At 35.0% G+C, this 23,173-nt stretch overlaps 2 long non-coding RNA genes across 28 annotated transcripts in view; one reads left to right on the forward strand and one right to left on the reverse strand.

Annotated features, from left to right (window-relative positions):
• Positions 1–15,971, reverse strand: part of LOC140607970 (uncharacterized) — a 353,114-nt gene extending 337,143 nt beyond the window's left edge. Inside the window, exons 1-3 of the long non-coding RNA XR_012009913.1 lie at positions 15,866–15,971; positions 15,459–15,831; positions 4,261–4,350 (exon numbers count right to left, since the gene is read on the reverse strand). This is a non-coding gene — a long non-coding RNA (uncharacterized lncRNA). The remainder of the gene's footprint in view (positions 1–4,260; positions 4,351–15,458; positions 15,832–15,865) is intronic.
• The window catches only part of LOC140607968 (uncharacterized), a 415,966-nt gene continuing 408,388 nt past the window's right edge, over positions 15,596–23,173 (forward strand). For 6 of the 27 annotated variants that reach the window (XR_012009893.1, XR_012009890.1, XR_012009898.1 and 3 more), the window contains exons 1-2: positions 15,600–16,162; positions 20,456–20,581. This is a non-coding gene — a long non-coding RNA (uncharacterized lncRNA). Of the gene's footprint in view, positions 16,163–20,455; positions 20,582–23,173 lie in introns of all 27 variants that reach the window. The other 21 variants (XR_012009900.1, XR_012009897.1, XR_012009899.1 and 18 more) reach the window with 12 other exon arrangements.

Genomic DNA, 23,173 nt, shown 5'->3' on the forward strand with positions numbered 1-23,173 from the left:
GAGGATCCCCGAATTAAGGGTTTCTTGAAACCTTTAATTATATTTAATCCAAAGAGACAAGCTAAATCAATGACCTCTTCATAGAATTACATGAGTGTCTTGCTATATTGGTCTACATTATAACTCATTCTTTATCACAGACCAGAAAAAAATTATTTTTATTTTTGCTAAGGTAAAATTATAACTGCAAGAAATAAGTAAATATTCTCTTAAAGGTGAGGTTAGTGGCATGATCTCAGTTGTTGAAACTCTATGAAATGTTGATATTCAATTTGTCTCAAAATCTACAAATAAAAATCATAAATGCATATATAATTTTGCTAGAATGAAAATACCATTTTTGATCAATGTTATTCATTTACAGCAAAATTAATCTAATTAAAATACTTCCACAAAGTATATTAGTGAAAATCAAAGAACATTTATGAATATTTTAAATAACATGGTGGGTATCTTAGCATGTTTAATATAGTTGAACATAGATTTTTAAATAGACATAGATATAAATAGATACTTTAAATAATAGAATGTTTGCACTGATACTCTCTAAATGAGGAAACTAGCAGTGTTCTATTCATTTTAATAATGCAATAAAAACTTTTAAATATTAAAATAGTAAAGAATATAATTTTCTTTTCTTCGTCCTCTCCACCACAAATTGAACCAGTAATCAGTTTTGATATTTTCAAAAACGTTTCTTTGCCTTTGTACTTTTATCCATAAATAACATCATCATTTTCATTTTTTATATGTTTTTACTTGAGCATATATAGTAAAAAATGTGAATCTAAGTTCAGATAAAATGTGTAATGTGGAAATACACATTTAGAAGTCATTAGCATCCATGACCTTTTTCTCTCATGACTTATCCAATCTACCTGAAACCTTACTGCCTCCATTTCCAAATTGTACTCAGAATGCTATTAGCTCAATGTGTTGCTGCCTTTCTGGTTCAAGCCAGAAGCAATTCCTCACTCATGTACTACTCTTGCTCCTATAAAGGTCATTCAATACAGCATTAAAGCTCACCTAATATATAAATACAGACCTCTCTTTCACTCAAAAACGGATTTACAATGTTTCCCCAACTCACTTTATATAAAAACTGAAGGCCCCTGGGCAGCCCAGGTGGCTCAGCGGTTTAGCGCCGCCTTCAGCCCAGGGCGTGATCCTGGAGACCCAGGATCGAGTCTCACGTTGGGCTCCCTGCATGGAGCCTGCTTCTTCCTCTGCTTGTGTCTCTGCCTCTTTCTCCCTGTGTGTCTCTCATGAATGAATAAATAAAATATTAAAAAAAAAAACAAAAACAAACCTAAAGGCCGTCATTAAAACATTGATACCACTGGGCAAAGATACTTTCCAGTATAGCCTACAGTTATTAAACTTTGACTTCCATACAGTTATGTGGCCACAGCTTTAAGTTTTCCTCTCTACTTAGAGCATATCTTTTCTCTGCTTAATTAATGTATATATTTATGTCAGAATTTTTAAATAAAACCAAAGTACAAAAATAAGAAAAAGAAAGTACTTTTGAAAGTATAGTTTAAATCTTCCAATACATGTTGCAATTCTCCATACACAGAACTAGATATATGTATCTTCTGAAAATTTTCCTGCCTAGCTCCCAACCTGGGACAGTGTATAAAGATTCCCTGGAGTTCTGAAGACATTAAAATTTTACTTGAATAAAAAAAAAACAAAAAACAAAACAAAACCAAAAAAAAAAAAAAAACACTACATTTTCAGTTGTATTGACTGAAGACATTAAAATTTTACTTGAATAAAAAAAAAAAAAAAAAAAAAGATTCCCTGGAGTTCTCTAAAAAAAAATACAGTTTGAGTTTCCACAACACCCAATAAGAATCCATGGTTTCAGAGTGGGAATGAATCTAAGTGCCCTAGGCTCTGTGCTCTCTCCCTCTGCATTTTTATTCTGAATATCTTATAGCACACTTGTAATTTATTTTTCTCAACTCTTTACATGCACTTTCTTCTCTATTAAGCCACATTGATCACTGAAATCAGTATCCCCCTCCAAGTCTCCATATAGCCTGTACAGACTCACACATTTACCAAAAACAGCTCTCTGATCATATACAGTTTGATCCCACAATATCAAATCAAGATATATAAATCATTGGCCATGGGCCCATTCATTTCCTGGAATTATGAAACACAGACAGCATGCAGCATGTTTTACTAAAAAGCAACTATCAAATACTAACAATTACTAATATAGAGAAGAGTAAGTGCAAGAAAGAGATCTTAAAAAAAAAAAAAAAGAAAGAAAGAAAGAGATCTACAATTACTGCCTCTTCCAGAGCTGCCCATTTTGGGGCCAACATTATTTTTACATTGTCTCTGTTTTGCCAGGTGAACATATAAAATTAAGAGTACTTTTGAAACTACTAACACGGGACACCTGGGTGGCTCAGCAGTTGAGCATCTGCCTTTGGCCCAGGGCATGATCCTGGAGTACTGGGATCAAGACCCACATCAGGCTCCCTGGATGGAACCTACTTCTCCCTCTGCCTATGTCTCTACCTCTTTCTCTGTGTCTCTCATAATAAATAAATATTTTTTTAAAAAAAGAAACTACTAACAAAAACATACTTTGGGAAGCTTCATTTATCATCTTTTAGTTCTAAAATATATATGTTATATGAAACAATATAAAAGACAAGCAAGAAAAAGACAACAAGCTTAATACATAGAATATAATTTGTAAGATGTGTATATATATGTGTGTGTGTGTGTGTGTGTATATATATATATATATATATATATACAATGCACTATTCTTAAGTTATATAAACACACTGGGTATTAATCAGAATATACTTGTTTTGTGAAAGTTTCACAGAGTACAAAATTTTATACTAGGTTATCCTATATTCCCATTTCTAATTCATATCACTTCATATTTCCTGATCTATATTATAAATGCCATTTTATTCATGGCCAAAAATAGATTTTCTCATTTAATTAAAATATTTCAAATTTCTAAATTACTAGTGTTATGCATTCTTATTAGTATTTCTCTACTATGTCACTCACCTAAGGTTTATCACATTGGAAGCTACCAAAAGCTCTTTTGCCCATTTTTATTAATAGCTTACTTCTGTCCTAGCCTGATTAAACTAAAACTATCAGGAACAAATTTTTAGCCTAAAAATGTAAAGTATATTGGTCTATTTCAAAGTGGGAGATTTCAAACCAGATGAACCAAGAGTTACTTCACAAAAATTTGGAGAAAATATAATAACTGGTTTTTAGGAAAGGGTGAAGTTTAAATAAAATTTAAATGAGGCAGGACTCACAGCAAAGCCTGTGTAGAAAGTCACCATCTGGCCTGTATTGCAAAGTGAACCCAAGATGTGTTTTCTTGGGAAACTACAAAGTTAGGGAAAAATATGGGAAGGCATATCCAGAAAACTTTTATCTAAAGCTTTGCACCTGGGTTATAAATTGAAGTGCTTCTCTGTGTCAAAGTGACTTAGATCCTCCAGCTTAAAGTAGAATTATACCCTACTGATATCATTTCAAATAGCAAAATTCCTAATGGTCTGAGTTTAGAAAACAAATATTTTCAGGGTGGAAGAAGGTGTAGTCAGCCAAATAAGGGGATTTTTTTTTTTTTTTATGACACTTCATAAGTGCAACACTGCCCTGACTGACATATGATTTCCTGTTAAATTTTCTCCTGGCTCTGTGTCTACTATTTGGGTCTGTTGAATTACTTGGCGTATTTTCATTTCTTTGTTGGAGATAATCTTTAGTTTCTTACTTCTATATGCCTAAATATCACAATTCTAGTCATTATACTTACTAATACAATCTGTTTTTAAGAGAGTTTCTTGGGTGGCTCAGTTGGTTACGTGTCTGTCTTCAGCTCAGGTCATGGTCCTCAGGTCCCAGAATGGAGCCCTGCATCCAGGCCCATCAGGCTCCCCACTCAGTGTGGAATGTGCTTCTCCCTCTGCCCCTCCCCCTGCTCATGTTCTCTTTTTTTCATTCTCTTTCAAATAAACAAATCTTTTAAAAAAAATAAAAGATAGGTTTCTTAAAATAACGTTACATCTCCAATACCTTTTGAATCTCTTTAAAGCTACATGACATAGAATAAAAATAAATACGAGAATAATTTAGATACATCATTGAAAGGTATGAATACATATATTTAAAAATAAATCAGATAAAATTTTAAGTTATTTATTCAGAGTATCATGTGGAAATATAAATAAAGTAAAAGTTACTGACCAGATTTAAAAGGACTTGCTTCTTCTTCTTTTTTTTTTTTGCTATTGTTTTTTTCAACTTAGATACTTATAGGGTGATGCTCTAAATAACCTGATGAGAAGAGATAAATCAGATATATGAATAATACAAACTCTAACCTAGTCTACTTAAAAAAAAATCCTATTAAGGCTAAAGAATCTAGACCAGCTATCTATGCTAAAAAGTTTCATTCAGGGGGATTCCTGGGTGGCTCAGTGGTTGAGCATCTGCCTTCCGCTCAGGGTATGATCCTAGAGTCCCGGGTTTGAGTCCCACATCGGGCTCCCTACATGGAGCCTGCTTCTCCCTCTGCCTGTGTCTCTGCCTCTCTCTCTCTCTCTCTCTGTGTGTGTCTCATGAATAAATAAATAAAATATTTTAAAAAATAAAATAAAATAAAAATAAAAAGTTTCATTCAATGTTCAAGTTTGAAGTACCACTTACATTCATTCTATATAATACAAACAACATGAAATACAATGATGGAAGTACCAGGAAAGGTGAAAACAAATAGGTAAAATCCAGGATATGTGTAAAATTGGTATTCTGGCAGTACTAATTATACATTAATTAGTGGACATATCTCAATTCTATTTGAGAAAAAAAAATAGGAGATTTGAAGTAATTATTTAAAGTCCTTAAAAGAGAAATCTTTCATTCTGTCTCTATGAAGGAAAAAGCTACATAGGAAACTTATATTAATACAGTATACTGAAACTCATAATACATTTGTGCATTTCTCTAAGTAAGAAATTGACTTTACAAAGTTAATTTCTTTTTATAACATTTCATTAAGACTCTTATCAAATTAGGTATTTTGCACCATTTGGAGTTATACAAAAGTTGAATATCTTGAGATTAGACTCACATTCCTGCTGTTCATCTTCAAGAGAATGTTTTCTAAGATGTATTAATATGCAAAGTAACAGTTGTACTTTAATATTTTTTATTACAAGAGTTTTACAGCTATGCACTTTTTTGTATTTGTCACTGATAAATTTTAACCTTTTCTCTTTTCCCTGATTATCAACATCTCAAAATAGAATTGTAAGTGTATAATCAGTCATGAAGTATTTGAAGTGTTTCTGAAAACTTGCTGAACATACAGCAAAATAATATTGAATTGCTTCAAAGAGAATCACATTTCACCAAATTACTAATTTTGAATCAAGAGTCATTATATGAGGATTAGACAAAAACCTTTCCCTTTCACTTTTTAACCCAGATATTTCAGTGTCCTATTTCAAAATTATATAAGGCCCAGTCATGTAATGCTATTTAAAAAAAATATTTTATTTATTTATTCATGAGACACACACACACACACACACAGAGAGAGAGAGACAGAGAGAGAGAGAGTGTGGCGCAGAGACACAGGCAGAGGAAGAAGTAGGCTCCATGCAGGGAACCCAACGTGGGACTCGATTCCTGGTCTCCGGATCACGCCCTAGGCTGAAAGCGGCACTAAACTTGAGGCACCCGGGCTGCCCATGTAATGCTATATGAACCCTATGTTTATTCTATAGCCCTACTCTATTTCTGTCAGTAGATTCAGCCAAACTATAAAGAAGTAAAAGCCATTAAGAAAAAAGAAAATAAAAATATTAACATTAATAACCTAATATATCCATCTACCCCTCCGTAGGTACTCATTCTCATTTCTTTCTGCATTATTCTTTTTCTGCTACTTTTAGGGGAAAAAATAGGGAGATATATTCACATGTTATTTTATTTTTCTTATACAAACTATACCCTACTATACATACTTTTTTGTACTTTCTATTTTCAGTTAGCAAAACATTATGGAAATAATGTCAGTTAATAGAGATTATTGTCAATGTTTTTTAAAATTACTTAATTGTCTGTCAGAAGCATGGTTTATTCAATTAATTATGCATGGAATACAGGTTTATATATTTCATAACCATAAATAATGGTCCAATGAGTAACTACTGCTTATCAGTTAATGGACTGTTGGATGTGTATTTTCAGAATAATGTCCTAAAAGTGGGACTTTCAATGGTAAACATATATTTCCTACTACATATTAGCAAATTTCCTTCATTAAGGATTGTATCAAGTAACAACCCCAGAAGTAATTCAGGGAAGTACCTATTTTCCCACAGCTTCTCCAAGATAAGCCTTTATACTTTTCTAGTCAGGCTTTTAATTGTTTAGTAGAATAGTTCTCATTACAGTTTTGTTTCATCCATCCAGTATCATCACTTCTACATTGTTTAATTGCATTTGATCAAGAACGATATTCCTAGGATCTGTACTTCTCTAAGTTGCTAATATTCTGTAATTGCTATGAAAATAACATGTGCATATACAATGAGAAGGAAATAGGAGTAGCTTTTATGGTGCTACAGTGATAAACACGAATTTTACAAGCTTATACTCAATAATATCTTATTAATTGGTCATTACTTTCATTGGCACTAAAAATTTTATTCAAATTATTTTGATGTTACTCTTTTGAGACATTTTTTTCATTGTATGTCCAAATACATTTCTATTATTTCACAACTATTATATTGAGAAAAGAAAATTTCCCTAAGAAATTTCTCTAAGAAAAGAAAATTTCTCTATTAGTGCCTAAGCATTAATAATGTTACAAGTTTACACAATGGAGCAAAAATAGAAACTGCAAACATATTATGTTCCTTTTGGTGCTATATCTTTTTACTAAAGTAATTTTTGATGCTTTGTAAAATAAGTTTTCTTCCAATCCCTTTATTGTAGGTCAAAATATTCAGGCTTTATCTGAATATCTCACAAATTTTAAATAGCAATTCAATGTTAGCCATTTTCAGTAAGAAAATAAATACTATGAAAAATCCTCAACTATTTAGAATTAAATTGTATGCTAACTGTAATTTAACAGGTTTTAGCCTTCTGTCACTGCTTGACCTATATAAAAACAAGACTTCATGTTATCTGTGGTATATCTGATTTCCTTTTTTGTTCTAAAGAATTACACCTACATTTGCAAAGGAAAAAATTAAAATATTTTCAATTTTTCTCTAGGAGTAAAAACACCCCCAAATTTTGTGTTTCATTCTACTTAAAAAAGCCTAAAAGAACAACAACAAAAAAGACACATAGAAAAATAAGACAAGTGAATCACATTTAGTCTTTATATTAAAATCATAGGTCAGCCCAACATTTAAGGAAAGTACTCAGATTTAAATGAACTGATTTTTAAGTTTCTTATATGTCAATGTAATGTTCAAATAACTGCTTTAAAATGTTTATCAATTACAGTTATCAATAAAAATGATTAATTTAAATTAAGGATTTACTTGACAAGTATTTAATGAAGGCAGAATTTAAAGAGATGTGTACAGGTTTAAAGGACAGCAAGTATTTGAAGCAACATTCTGGTAGTAGCCTCAGTAAAAAGCCATTATACCCATAGGCCTGAAGAGGAAATCAATGGTGTTACCAGATTTCTGACCCCCAAAACAAGTGACTATGTGACATCAATCAAAGAGTAATTGCTAGAATGATGGCAATGCAGAGAGCATAGAAGGGTATATATCTGTAATGTATTTCTCCATCTGTCTTCTAATAGTCTGTTGAGGTTTTTAACATGCTGAATCCAAGGGAAAATCAGAGGGTAAGGAAACCCACCATAGTTATATAATATGTAGTCATTAGATTTAAAACTAGGTATTTCATTGTGAGTGCTGGTAATGTAAATGATACTTTGTTTCTAATTTCAAATTTCATTTTGATCATTGTTCGTACATAGGAAAGTGATTGCCTTGGCTTAAACGGTCCCTTTAAAGCTATGCATCTACTGTTGCATCATATAATAAAGCTATATTTACTGTTAAAAAATGAGCATATTGTTGTGCCCAAGATTACGAATCCGAGAAAATCACCAGGGAGCCGAGCTTGGGTCCAAGTATACCCGACACAGCGGAGCAGGGACTTGGGCCCCGATGGGGGTTACAGCTGGGTTTTTATGGACTGGTCTAGGGGATTTTCCGAAGGGGTGGAGGAATTTCTTAAGCTCTGTTTTCATTCCAATACGGGACTTTCTGTCTCTGTCAAGGGCGTTCTGAGCTCTGTTTTGATTCTGATATGGGACTTTCTGTCAAGGGCATTAAGCTCTGTACTCATTCTGATATGGGACTCTCTGTCAAGGGTGTTCTGCGGTTTTTCCTGTAAAGGTCAGCTCTTATTCACAGGGGCCTGAGATGGCTATACTTGTGCTAATGCTAAACTTGAGGTGGAATGGCGTTAATTTTCTCAGCCTCCATACATATGAGATCTACACTGTGCAGTGCCTTTCATTTTACTTTGCCAAAAATGCCAGGAAGTAAGAATAATTTCTGGTATACTGATTGCATTCCTCCTCATGCTCAACCTTTTGCAAGGCAAAATTACCTTTTGTACTATCACATGGTACAGGTAATTTTCTTCTCTGAATTTAAGCCATCCTAATATCCTGCTTTGCCTGAGCGAATGTGCTATGAATGCCACGGTGTCTGACTTGAGCCTAGACTTCAAGAGGCCTGGCACATTTTCTCTAACTCTTCCTTATGAAGAACACAGCCACTTCAGTAGAACCAAGTTTCGTCTATGCTGAAGCAGAATGTGAGATCACATGATGGAGAGCCAAATTCCCCTGCTAAATTATCTTTAACCATCCAGTTGATCCACATAATTGTAAGAAATAATAGATTCATATTGTTTCAGGCCACTAAATTTTGTTGTACATGATAAGCGACAAAGTTTGCCAGTCTCTATATCTATACTGATTTTGAGTTTATGGAGGGAAATTAATAATCAGATGTTAACTACAATAAAAAATCATACATTTGAGAGTTTTTACATTACTGCAAAACACAACTCCTCCATTTATGCACATTGTGTAAATGTTTAACATTATGTATAAATGTATAACACTTATGTATAACAATGAAGTATAATGTCTCAAATTGAAACAATTATAATTTCTCTGTCACTGTGTGAACATTATTTTTGTTATAACTTTATTACTAAACAGTATTTTCACTGGCTACATAATTCTAAATTAGCAATTATTTTAAGCTGGTTCATTGAAGATAGCATTCCATAGTCTTCTGATTAGTATTTTATATGACAAGTCAATCATCAATTATATTTAAAAATAATTTTTCTTTCTCAGCTTTAAAAGTTTTTCTTTGCCTTCATTTATTGTTGTTATTGTTGCATACATGATAATTTCATTTTATTTCTTTAAAATTAAGCTACTTAATGTTAATAATGCTTTCCAGGTGTAGACTGTCCCCAAATTCTTGACTTGCATGTTTGTATTTCCAACTTCTGAATTTTATCCCATTAATACTGTGCAATCTTGTGCAATTCTTTTTTTTTAATTTATTTTTTATTGCTGTTCAATTTACTAACATACATAATAACCCCCAGTGCCCGTCACCCATTCACTCCCACCCCCCGCCCTCCTCCCCTTCTACCACCCCTAGTTCGTTTCCCAGAGTTAGCAGTCTTTACGTTCTGTCTCCCTTTCTGATATTTCCCACACATTTCTTCTCCCTTCCCTTATATTCCCTTTCACTATTATTTATATTCCCCAAATGAATGAGAACATATAATGTTTGTCCTTCTCCGACTGACTTACTTCACTCAGCATAATACCCTCCAGTTCCATCTGGAGGGTATTGAAGCAAATGGTGGGTATTTGTCGTTTCTAATAGCTGAGTAATATTCCATTGTATACATAAACCACATCTTCTTTATACATTCATCTTTCATTGGACACCGAGGCTCCTTCCACAGTTTGGCTATCGTGGCCATTGCTGCTAGAAACATCGGGGTGCAGGTGTCCCGGCGTTTCATTGCATTTGTATCTTTGGGGTAAATCCCCAACAGTGCAATTGCTGGGTCGTAGGGCAGGTCTATTTTTAACTGTTTGAGGAACCTCCACACAGTTTTCCAGAGTGGCTGCACCAGTTCACATTCCCACCAACAGTGTATGAGGGTTCCCTTTTCTCCGCATCCTCTCCAACATTTGTTGTTTCCTGCCTTGTTAATTTTCCCCATTCTCACTGGTGTGAGGTGGTATCTCATTGTGGTTTTGCTTTGTATTTCCCTGATGGCAAGTGATGCAGAGCATTTTCTCATATGCGTGTTGGCCATGTCTATGTCTTCCTCTGTGAGATTTCTGTTCATGTCTTTTGCCCATTTCATGATTGGATTGTTTGTTTCTTTGGTGTTGAGTTTAATAAGTTCTTTATAGATCTTGGAAACTAGCCCTTTATCTGATATGTCATTTGCAAATATCTTCTCATCTTGTGCAATTCTAAGATAACTCTAATCAAACATTTTCTAGTTTTTGTTTGGTTGGTTTTTTATTACCACTCTCAGGTGGGAGATTTGTTCCATGTATCTTAAAATAATCAAGTCAGTGATTTCTATCATTTATTTTGTAATTTTCATTATAAGCTATGTATTATATTGATTTGTATACTCTAATAAGGTATATATATGGCATATAGAATTATAAAACGATGTACCATTCACCCAGCTTAAGAAATAGAATTCTACTTCTGTTTTCCTTCTAAACTGTACAACTAGTCCTCTTTCCTACCATAAGTAAACACTATTCTGAATATTTTTTATCAGCCTTAAAAAAATCCAGACATATGCAACAACATACATGAACCTAAATGACATTATGCTAAGTGAAATAAGCCAAATTGCACTTATATGAGGCATTCATATAATAAGAGTCAAATTAATAGAAGCAGAAATAGAATGGTGGTTACTAGGAGCTAAGGTGAGGCAGAAATGAGAAGTTGCTATTCAATGAGTCTACAGTTTTAGTTATGCAAGATGAGTAAGTTCTAGAGACCTACTGCACAATATCATACCTATAGGTAACAGTATTGTATAGTACACTTAAAATTTTGGTGAGAAAATAGACATTGTGTTAAAAGTTCTCACCAAAATAAAATAAATTCAATTAAAGCAGATGGAAAATGGACTTTACGTGTTTCATGGTGTAGATAAGAATTCCAACCCCTTCAGGTATATATCAGTAAGTCCTTTTGCTTAGTCACAGTATAAGCATAACAAAGTTTTATGATATTCAATATGAAAGCAGAAATGTACAGAATTAAAAGCAAACATAAAATAAAAATTAGTAACAAAGGCAGACGGATGTTGGTCATTGCAAAGCTTTATAAACTAAGACCTGCTTATCATAATAAAAAAAGAAGGGGACAAAATAAATATTTGAAATAAAAACTGGTAATTTCACTCATTAAAATCTTAAGTACATAAATACGAAAATATTCACAAGCATATTATATTTTTTCAAGAATGTCAGGTTAGTTTAATATTTGAAAGAACAGTTAAGCACAATAACCAAAAGAAAAATTATAATCTTAAGATATGTAGAAAAATATCTTAACAAAATCAACGCTGATTTACAAAAATTTATAAATCTGGAATCGAAAGTAGAGAAAGAAGATTTTAAGTAACTGGCTTAGAGTCTATTTTTTAATTTTTTTTAATAGGTGATGATGCAAGGAAGTTGGGTATAATCATCTTGTCAATTATACCTCCTTTGAGTGAACAGATTAATGATATTTGCTAGAAAGGAAAAATCATGTTTCTATAACACCTTTAGCAATATTGCTAGCTAAGGATTTTCTAGATTAAATAAAACACAGGATCTATGAGGTAGGGCTTCTGAAGTCAGCCATACAGACAAACAAGTCCCAGAGTTATGAAACAGAATAGCTACAGAATTTAAATATCCCAAGATAATCTTAAATATTAAGAAAAAAATGATAGAAGTTGGTTACTATATTAGTTCCTATGGCAGCTACAGCAAATTATCACAATCTTTGTGGCTTAACTCTGACAGCAATTTATTGTCTCATACCTCCTGAGGATAAACTTCCAAAATCTATACTACTGTGCTGAAATCAGTGTGTATCAGCAGGGCCATGGTCCCTACTGAGCCTATAGGGTAGAATCTTCCTGCTCTGGTGGCTGTAGGCAATACCTTGCCTATAGTCACATCACTCCAATCTCTGTCTCTGTGTCACTTATCTCTTCCTATTCTTCTGATTATGCTGAATCCAACCTTCTATTGTCTTGCTCTTCTAAGGATGTAATTACTCAGATAATCCAGGATAATTTATTCACCTCAAAGTTATTTAATTATCTCCTCGGTCTTTTTTTTCTCATATAAATTAATATTCACAGGTTCCTGAGATTTGGGCATAATTACTGTTTGGAAGACTATCATTCAGTCTACTATACTGACTTTTATTATAAAGATTCTCACGTGAAGAAGACTTCTCCAAATGCACTGGGTTGATTGTATATCCATACATATAAAATGAAACAAATACCTAACAGCATTCAGAAATATTAACTCCAGATGAAGTGTGATATTAGACATAAAACCATACATAAATTTTTAGATGATTTTTATATGCACACATAGACACACACACACACACCTTGGATAGAGAAAGCAAAAGTTTTTATAACAGGTAATCAAACCCAACAATCCTAAAGGAGAAGATTTACCAATTGGATATCATTCATATTGGGAACTTCTTATTAAAAGGAATCTTTGAGTTAGAAAATAAGTCAGAGAATGAATAATGATATTTAAAACATACAACTAATAAGGGTTTTTTCATATCCAGTATAAAGAACTCATAAATGGGTAAAAAATTAAAAAACAATCACCCAACCCATTATATAAATGGTCAAAATATTTAAACAGCCAATGGGGGGAAAAGATATACAAATAAGCAATAAAGTTATTTATGGAAAGATGCTAAATGATATTGCTCATTATAGAAATGCCAAATAAATGTAAAACAACCACAACTACAGCTCTGCATGGCTAAAATATAAAGCCCAAAACTAAAATATAAAGCCCAAGAATACCAAATGTTGACAAAGAAATGAGGCAACCAGAACTCTTATATAGTACTTTTGAGAATGGAAAATGTTAAAAATTCATCAGAAAATATTTTCTCCACATCTACTAAAGCTCAACATACACTAACGGTGAGCACTTCCACCCTGAGTGTATACCTGAGTTTCACACACATACATACCAAATTTATGCAATTGTCCCAAACTAAAACAAATCCAAATTCTCACTATATATAAACAGAAAAATATAGTTTATTGATTGTAAAAATACTATCCAACAATGTAAATAAGAGATTCAGCTACCAGGAACGGTAATAAATGATCTCACAAACAATAATGAATTTAAAAAACCAACGTAAACTCATATATATTTTATGGTTCACTTATTACATAAATTATAAAACCAGGCAAAATTAGCAATATATTTTAAAAAGTGAAGACAGTACTTACCTTGGAAAAGATACTTTAGACAATGACTGACACATGACAAGAGCTCTGAGGCATAAATTATATTGTCTATTAATTTATGTGGTGAAAGCAAGTTTGTATCCACATACAATGCATGTAATTTACCGCATGTATGTTACACTTACATACATTTTAAAGAGGAATTTCATTTTATTTTATTCTAACATTTCTGACAATATTTTAGTAGGAGGGATATCCAATATATTTATTCTGGCATTTCCTCATTTAATAAGACAATAAAGACATTTTAGCAATGCATTTTTAAAAGATTTTATTTATTTGAGAGAGAGTGTGTAATCATGGGGAGCAGCAGGCAGAGGGTGAATCAGGCTCCCATTGAGCAAGGAGTCTAATGTAGGGTTCAATTCCAGGATACTGGGACAAAGGCTGACCCTTAATGGACTGAGCCACGTAGGTGCCCCAAAGCAATGAACTTCTATCATAATGTAATAGGTAAATTGCATACGTATGTGTATCCTCACCTCTCTTTCTGTCTCACATTCACAAACACACATATCAAACTCTAATTTATTCCCCTCCAGAAATGGATTTTTTTTTTTACCATTTTTGCTTATTGTAAAATGTAAACTCACCTTCAAGATAAAAGTGAAAAGAAACACTTGAGGGAGTAATTATAGAAAAAAAAATTCAATTTTGCAGAAAGGTAATTTATAATCTTAATTAACTTACACTTTCATAATGTTTCTATTGATTTCAGCCGGGACTCTCAGAAGCATAACATGTAATAGTAGTTCTGTTTACTTGCATATTTACATTTAACAAAAATATAATATACCTAACCTTATATCACTAGGTAAATAGTCATGTTTGATTTTTATTTCTATGCATTACACTCTTTCTGGTAAAAATTGATTAAACGGGCTTGTTACTTTCAATTATCCTGAATGTGCTGAATTGAAGTTTGCTTTCACCTATTTTTAAAACCACAAAACATGAAAGGGAAAACACATTCTTGAAGTAGTTATTTAGAATAATTTAGAAAACATAGAATATTATTTTATGCTTGTAAGGCACTGGGAACAAATTTAAATTCATTTTTAACATGGCATAATGCAGTTCAATTACCGTAGTTAGGACTAAAATGAGGATAAAGAAAACAGCAAACGATTTAAAGTGTTAAAGTACACACACTAAATCAGAGGTCTTTCTAAAGCATAATTCTCTCAGTGCCTGAGTCTCTGGAATTAAGTTAACCTATGCAGGACTATATATATATATATATTTTTTTTTTTTCAGAACCCTGAGGAATGCTAGTTTTTATTTTTTATTTTAAAAATTTTTATGGGGGATCCCTGGATGGCTCAGCGGTTTAGTGCCTGCCCAGGGTGTGATCCTGGAGCCCCAGGATTGAGTCCCACATTGGGCTCCCTGCATGGAGCCTGCTTCTCCCTCTGCCTGTGTCTCTGCCTCTCTCTCTCTCTCTCTCTCTGTGTGTGTCTGATGCATAAATAAAATCTTTAAAATAAAATAAAAACTTTTATGGGTCAGAATTTTTTTGTATCATTTCTTTCTCCCTCAATCATACGTTCGAGATAAATATGTATTATCTTCCCTTCACGGAAAGGTCAGCAAGACATGGGAGTATACATTTGAAGTATACTTAAAAGCATCAACTGTTGAAGTCGGAATTCCAACCTCAGTCTATTTAATCCTGAGTCCTTTGTGGTTGTTAAAACAGGTCTTCTTTGATAAGCTTTTAATCAATTCCCAATCTGCCCACATTTCTTTGTGTGTAATTGACCTGAGAGCGATTAAGGACGAAAGCCACCTACCCCAAGATCCGGGAGGGCGCCGAAACTCTGCAAAGCGCCTTGGGGAGAAACGCCGGGAAACTGACCCAGGCGGCGCCTCGGCCCGGAGGCAGCGCGGCAGCGAGGGCGGCTGACAGGGCCGCGAGCAGGAAGGGCCGCCGCCGCGGCTCCCTTCCAGGCCTCGGCCCTCAGCCCGTCCGCCTGCGCTTTCGGTCTTCGCGGCGGCAGCCCGCCTTCTCCCGCTGACTCGTCTGTGAGGAGACCTGACTGGGTCTCACCGTCCACCGGGACAAGAGGGACACGGGAAGTCCTGCGTGGAGCGCGTCAGGCCCGGCCCTACTTAGCTGCCTCAGGCTGCCGGGAAGGCCGGCTCTGCTTTGGCTCCACTCCAGACCTCTCCGAGGCTGGGCTGACCAGGCGCAGCCCGCGTGACCGTGCTTTCAGTCACGGCTCCACGGGACTCGTTGGAAGGAGGCCTGAGGAACACGCGGCTGTTGGCGGGGTAAAGCTCCATCCGGGCGATTTGGAGCTCCCCACTGCCCCTCCCCCTCGCCCGGGCCTTGGCCTATAGGCCCCGCCCCCTAGTGTCCCCACCGGGAAAGCACTTTGAAGGGCCAAGTGTCGCGGCAGGCGCAGGTGGCCGACCGGGCTTAGGTCCTCTATATAGACCTTTGGGATTCTGGAAGGTGCTCAGAAGACCTACTCAGCAAAGACAAGCCATCGAAGTAAGTTCCCGTGCTTGTTCCCGCCACCGACTAGTCTAGAATGGTCTGTTTCTTTCCTTCGTCTCTCTCAGCCCACCTTTTTGGAGGCCAAGGTGTGAACTGGCAGAGTCTCCTCATGTTGTCCCTCAGCAGCAGGGGGATGAGATCAGGCAAATGGAGTAGGTGCCGCTGGGACCCTCCGCCTCAGAGCTCAGCCGAGGGTCTGTGACCATCCGTAAAGGTCGTCAAAGAGAAGATTCAAAATAAAACAAAAATCTCTCTTTCAGCCTGTTATTTTTTTTTTTTGACAGAAAAATTGGGAAAATAAACAATCCTTTCACTTCAGAAGTTTCCAGACACATAATAAAAAACCGTTGACACTGAAATGTAAATGTTAAATGTATGTGTCCTAAAGGAAAAAAAAAAAAAATATATATATATATATACACAAACTTATTTCCAGTAAGTAAGAAAGGGTCACTCAGAGGTCCTGTTCACGTCTAGGTTCTGTTATTTATAAGCTCTGTGACTTCGGGTGAGATATTTAACTTCTCTGGGAAATGTACTTAATGATAGGGTTGTTAACAATATAAAATTAGTTAATATTTCCAACTTCAGTTAGTGCCTGCAACAAGATAACTGCTGTATATAGCAATTATTATTATAATTAGTCTGTTTTCAAAATACACATAAAGTGGGAGGAAAAGAAAGCTTATTCTATTTGGAAGGAGAAAAAAAACATGGAAAAAAAAACATGAGCTTGGGGTCTTTTATCCATTTGTACTGCTCTATGACTGGTTAAGACATTATTCTCTGACACCTAATTTCTACATCTATGAGAAGAGTGCAATTTCAGAGGACCTTTAAGATGGTTGTATTTAATGATTTTTTTTTTTAAATGAAAGAATTAGGATGTTATTCAATAGTGTCTCTGGTACCAATTTGCTGCTTTTCTACAGGTAAAAAGAAGTTTTTAGGGGATCCCTGGGTGGCGCAGCGGTTTGGCGCCTGCCTTTGGCCCAGGGCGCGATCCTGGAGACCCGGGATCGAATCCCACATCAGGCTCCCGGTGCATGGAGCCTGCTTCTCCCTCTGCCTGTGTCTCTGCCTCTCTCTCTCTCTCTCTCTCTCTCTGTGACTATCATAAATAAATAAAAATAAAAAAAAAGCAAGAATGCTGAATTTAAAAAAAAAAAAGAAAAAAAAAGTTTTTAAAAAATGGATAAAATCAATAGGTATCCTATCAGAATGCTCTTACATGTTCAATGTTCAATTTATTTCCTAATTTAAACCCTGATTGACTAAGAAGGCAGAGGATCAGCTTGTTTTCCCTACCTGGGAATACAGCATCAGGTGACTCAAATTTTTCAATAATGAATATGTCCACAAATGACTAAAAATGCACTAAGAACAAATCATGGGTTTCAGAGAGATTATAGTAAGCAGGCAGATTTGCAAGTATTAGATCTGCTAATAATGAGGTTCACCTATATTTTATGCCATGCTCTGGTTCTGACTTAAAAAATGTTAAAAAAAAAAAAAAAAAAGATGCTTCACCCTTGCCAACTTCTAGGTATTTTTTGCAGACACATAAACATAAAGCTAGGCCATAAATATATAAACATAACTATTACATAACCAGAAAGCTAAGTCAAAGGTCAAAAATACTCATTACCCCTTTAAGCCATTTATGTCCAGGCCTTCAGACTTGGTATTTTGCCATTTTACTAGGATGAACATGATGCTCCTCTAATAGTTTTGTTTTGGTTCACACCTGTGAATTTCAAGCTGCCTTCTATAGGATAACCTACCTAAGCTTTGACTACCAATATTTCAGCTGAGACTGCATGATGACTTTTCAGAATGAACAGCCTCAACATAGGTATTCCATTCAATATACAAAAGGGAGAATTTTATATGGTAGTCATGTAAGCATCCATGCCATCGATTCCCCCAGTCACTTATGCCCTAAATTATGTCCTGCTTAATATATATTTTTTAAAGATTGTATTTATTTATTCATGAGAGACACAGAGAGGGAGAGAGAGAGGCAGAGACAGGCAGAGGGAGAAGAAGGCTCCATGCAGGGATCCTGACGTGGGACTCGATCCTGGGTCTCCAGGATCATGCCCTGGGCTGAAGTTGGAACTAAACTGCTGAGCCACCTGGGCTGCCCATCCTGCTTAATATATTTGATCTTTACCATATGAATCTGGAAAATAAACCAGTTAGGCTATGGGACTTGGCATCTTCCACCCACTCCTCTGACCTTGATAATTCTTGTGTATTGTTACCATGAACAAATAAATACACAAACAGAATACTTACTAAGAATTTCATGGGGTAATTTTTTTTAAGATTTTTATTTATTCATGAGAGAGAGAGAGAGAGAGAGAGAGAGGCAGAGACACAGGCAGAGGGAGAAGCATGGGAGCCTGACACTGGACTTGATCCCGGGTCTCCAGGATCAGGCCTTGGGCTGAAGGTGGTGCTAAACCGCTGAGCCACCCGGGCTGCCCTCATGGGGTAATTTGAATTATTAAATTTATATTACCTTTGTCATAATTATTGATTGGTATCGTTGAATAAAAGACTATTCATCAAATCATTTGGAAGTGATAAGTCCAAGTGATAAGTCCCTTCTGTAAGGTTATGGTTACATTTGTTTAGAAAACAGCAACAACAACAATTAAAAAAAAAAAAAAAAAGACCCTTTAAGTCTTTTCATTAAAAAGGCCTGAAAATCATCACCAATTCTCTAAGAATTATATTCTGAGTGCCAAGACTGTTGTTTCCAAAACAACATTTTAAAGAAGAGATTTGTTTACCTCAAGCTACTGAGAATATTCTACTGTGTTATCTTAGAGAATCTATAAAACTTTCTGTTTCATGTTTGGGCCCACAGTACTTTTGAAAGTGATTTTTTTGTGTGTATCTTGTCAAGTAGGGGTAATGATATCTTTCTCATGTCAATATTCAACTGATCATGTACACTAGTACATGAAACACTAGTAGTCCAAAAAGACATGACCACTAAGCAAATCTGCTTTTGTATGACATATGACTTAAGAAAAAACTTTTACATGTTTAAGTAGTTAGAATAAATAAAAAAGGTAACATATTGTGACATGAAAATTGTATGATTCGATTTCAGAGTTCATTTATGCGGTTTCTTTGGAGCATAACTGTGACCATTTGTTGACATCTCATCTTTTAATGCTTTTAGGTGGAATTGAATAGTTGCAGTAGAGTCTACATGGCCTGCAAAACCTTAAATGTTAGGATTTAGCACCTCACAGAAAAAGTTTCTGATTCTTGGGAAAGATTCATTTTCCCACTGTAGTTGGCTGTCACTTTTGACAAAAATCAAGTGGCTATATATGATAGGGTAATCTCCTGAACTAAGTGACTCATTATTCTATGGGCTTATCTTTGCACCAAAAACACACTTAACTAATTATTATAACTTACAAGTATACCTTGATATTTCAAAGTATAATTTATCCAATTGTGTTGGACATAGCTATATTTGGCTTTTGCTGTTTTGTTTTTTTATAAATTTTATATAATCATTATTAATTCCCCCACAACATAAATCCTGGATTTTGATTAGGATAGTATTGAATTATAGATCAATGGGGAAGAATTTATATATTATGATAATGAGATTTCCAATGCATAAATATGAACTATCCTTTTATAAATTTAGATTCCTTTTAAAATTTCTCTCAATAATGTTTAAAACTTTTATTTTAAATGTCTTCTGTATCTTTTATTAGGCAATATATTTGATGTATTTTATTTCATGATAATATATTAACATACATATGTATATATTGGGGGAAGTAACATGTAGAAATTTCTTTGAATTTTCCTTGTATACAATATTGTTGCCTATAAATATTGACCATTTTTATTTCCTGATTCCAACACTAATAATTTTTATTTCATTTCCTTGCCTTTGTTGAAATAGCTTTCTGGATTCAACATGGAGCCACTACTATTGCCTAGGTTGCCATGTCAGCAAAGTGAAAAACATTCTATGTTCTTGTAAATGCTTTTCTTGACCAGAAACACAATATATCCAGGGCACCAATCCTCAAACACCAAGCGTGCTCTGGGGCTTCTCATCCCAAACAAGATATACTGTGTGACCTCAGCCAATCAGTTACTTTATTTTTTTCTCTTCTTTATTCTTTTTCTCTTCTTTATCCTCCATTTTGCAGTTATCCAAAAGAAGACTGTCCACTTCATGAAGTGTTAATAAAGTGTATTCATGTGACCTAAATTGTTGTCTTTAATCACTTTTAACAGTTCTTGGTGACAAGAAATGGGATCTTGAAGCTGAGTGCTAATGGCTTTGAAGAACCAGTTGCACAGACCAGGCATTCATGGGACCCTTTGAACTCACTCTTCATCTAGTTTTTACCAAGGCCATGGGTAAGTCACTGTCCACCCCATTGTGTGCAGCTCTCTGACCCAAACTTTACTTAAAAAGCATATGTATATATAAGGGGTGGCAGCCATTGGGGGACTCACAATGCCTTGAGCTAAATAAACAGCAAAGGGGCACCTGGGTGGCTCAGTGGTTGAGCATCCGCCTTTGGCTGAGGTCATGATCCAGGGGTCCTGGGATCAAGTCCTGCATTAGGCTCCCCACATGGGGCCTGCTTCTCCTTCTGCCTGTATCTCTACCTCTCCCTGTGTATCTCTCATGAATAAATAAGTAAAAATATTAAAAAATAAATAAACAGCATAAAAATCTGGGGAAATTGGAGAAATAGATGAAGACAACAGTTTTGGACTGGTTTGACCATTAAAATTAAAACTTTAATAGGCACAAGTTGGACTATTAAAATCCATTGGGCACCTATCACTATAAAGAAATATTCAAGTGAAAGTTGTAGCAGATCTACTGCTAATGATCTTGGAAGCTAAAGCTTCAAAACGCTGGTCATGTCAAGTATTTAAAAGCTGTTATAGTGCTCTCTCCTTAATTGAAAGACTCCCATGGTAGGATAAATTGGTCATGGAATGAGTTAGATTGGCACTAGGTCACCTGCCAATCTTGAGAAAATTTCCATGCAATGACGTACACTGTAAAACACCATAAAATCCCCAAGCCAACAGCACATCACCCTTAGGTGTTAATTTGGCTCCAAGGAGATTTAGCTGAAGAAATAGGATCCTGAAGTTTCAAAGAACTGAGCATGCCTCTGCTTATTTTATGTTTAAGAACTATAGTCCCAGAAGCTGTGGACATCTACAAAAATGGTAAAATCTTACTAAGACAATGTAGAATTACAATGGAAACTACAGGGAATGTTCCAATTAGATAAAATCCTTCATTTGAGAGGTTCATTTAAAAGCAAAATTTCCCAAGTCAAACAAACAGAATGGGATATCTATTTTAATTGGCATGCAGAAACTCCCAAAAGTCTCCACGATGCCAAAATAGCTTAATGGAAAGATTAATTGCATAAAACTAAGGAAAAATTAAATACACAAGAGGTACCTAAATTTATCCTTATAAGACCAATGTGACTCCTGCTACTCCCCTTTATCCTTTTTACCTGAGTACTCACAGTCTATTAATCCTCTATCTGAATCACCTTTCCACTTTGAAGAGACGAGAAGATCATAAACAAGTATACTAAGTTAATATGGTCTGACAACTATAATAGCTCCAAGGCCATAAAGCTAAAGCAACCTCTGGGACTCCCTTGTTTTACCCTCCTAGGTATTCATCATCAGAACACTGATGGACCAGAAATCAGTGTCTCACTTGCAGTCAACTGGGACACTTGGAAAAAAAATAGTGTCCTTGAAGGTTTTATGAAAATTCATCCACACTGACTTGAATGCCCCATAACTACACTCCATTAAGAGTCCTTTCCAGAATTGATGAGATCTCAAGGGATTCACCAGTAAACTGTTACTAGTTTTTCCCTTAAACAGCCAAAGGGATAGTAAGATTAATGTAAAATCTGGCCAAATTCTGGCAAATACCAAAGTTATATGTTCTACTTTGAACCCCGCTTGTTCCAGTGTCTGCAGATGGGATCCTGGAAGAATCTAGTGTAGGGTAAGAATTCTTACCGACTTAGTTCTCTCAGATTTATGCAATGCCTAGTCAAGAAAGGAAGGTAAATTTCATGATACTCATACCTTTTTCAAAGCCAGATTCTTATGAATTTGGTTTTGGGGTGCTTATTGGTTATGGATCCTTATTCTCTTAGGGATAGCTATTGCCTTCTTGTTCATCTCATTGTGTGTTCTGAGAATTTGACTTGGCTTTCTGCCTGCCTGGGGCATGCAAGTTGTTGGTTCTTGCAAAGGCAGGCAGCTCAACCATGAGGTTGAGGGCCCCAAAATTATGGCCAGACAGAAACGTGGGTTGCATTTCATTTGTGACTAGATAGAACTAGAAAGAAATGTGGGTAGTAGTCCGTTTATCCTACTGTCAGTTGCCAGCTCTCAGGGAGTTTGTCTGAAGTCTTTTTTGGGAGGGAGGTATCTTTGGAAGTGACTCTGAATCTCAGAGAAATAGTATCATTCTCATCCTCTTAGGGAACGCTTCTTTTGTCTATAAAGTCATTCAATGCTTCTATGAATATTTATTTTTTGTAGTGGCTAAAACCTGACAAGGTATTTGAAAGGATTTTTTTTAGTAAATCTATAATCAAATGATGTCCAAATTGGAAGCTAGTATTTAGATCCTGATAGGAATTTTTTTTAGGCCTTCTCCCCTAAGTTAAATGAAACTTGCCCAAAGGGAAGAAAGACATTAAATAAAATAAGAAGAAATGGAAGAGTTGGAAGAGTTATTACTAGTGCCTTAAAATGGCAAAAATGTCAATTTACCTACTTGAGTAGGTGCTACCTGGTTATATAAGATTAGACAATGTAAGGGTTATAAAGATGGTTCATAAGAGGACCAAAGGACCTAGAATTAGTATTGATTTGTTATTTTTTTAAATATCCCTATTTTATTTGTAGATTATTCATTCATTCAAAAAATAATTTTGACAC

The sequence above is a fragment of the Canis lupus genome, chromosome 17, assembly GCF_048164855.1.
Source record: "Canis lupus baileyi chromosome 17, mCanLup2.hap1, whole genome shotgun sequence".
Classification (NCBI taxonomy): Eukaryota; Metazoa; Chordata; class Mammalia; order Carnivora; family Canidae; genus Canis; species Canis lupus.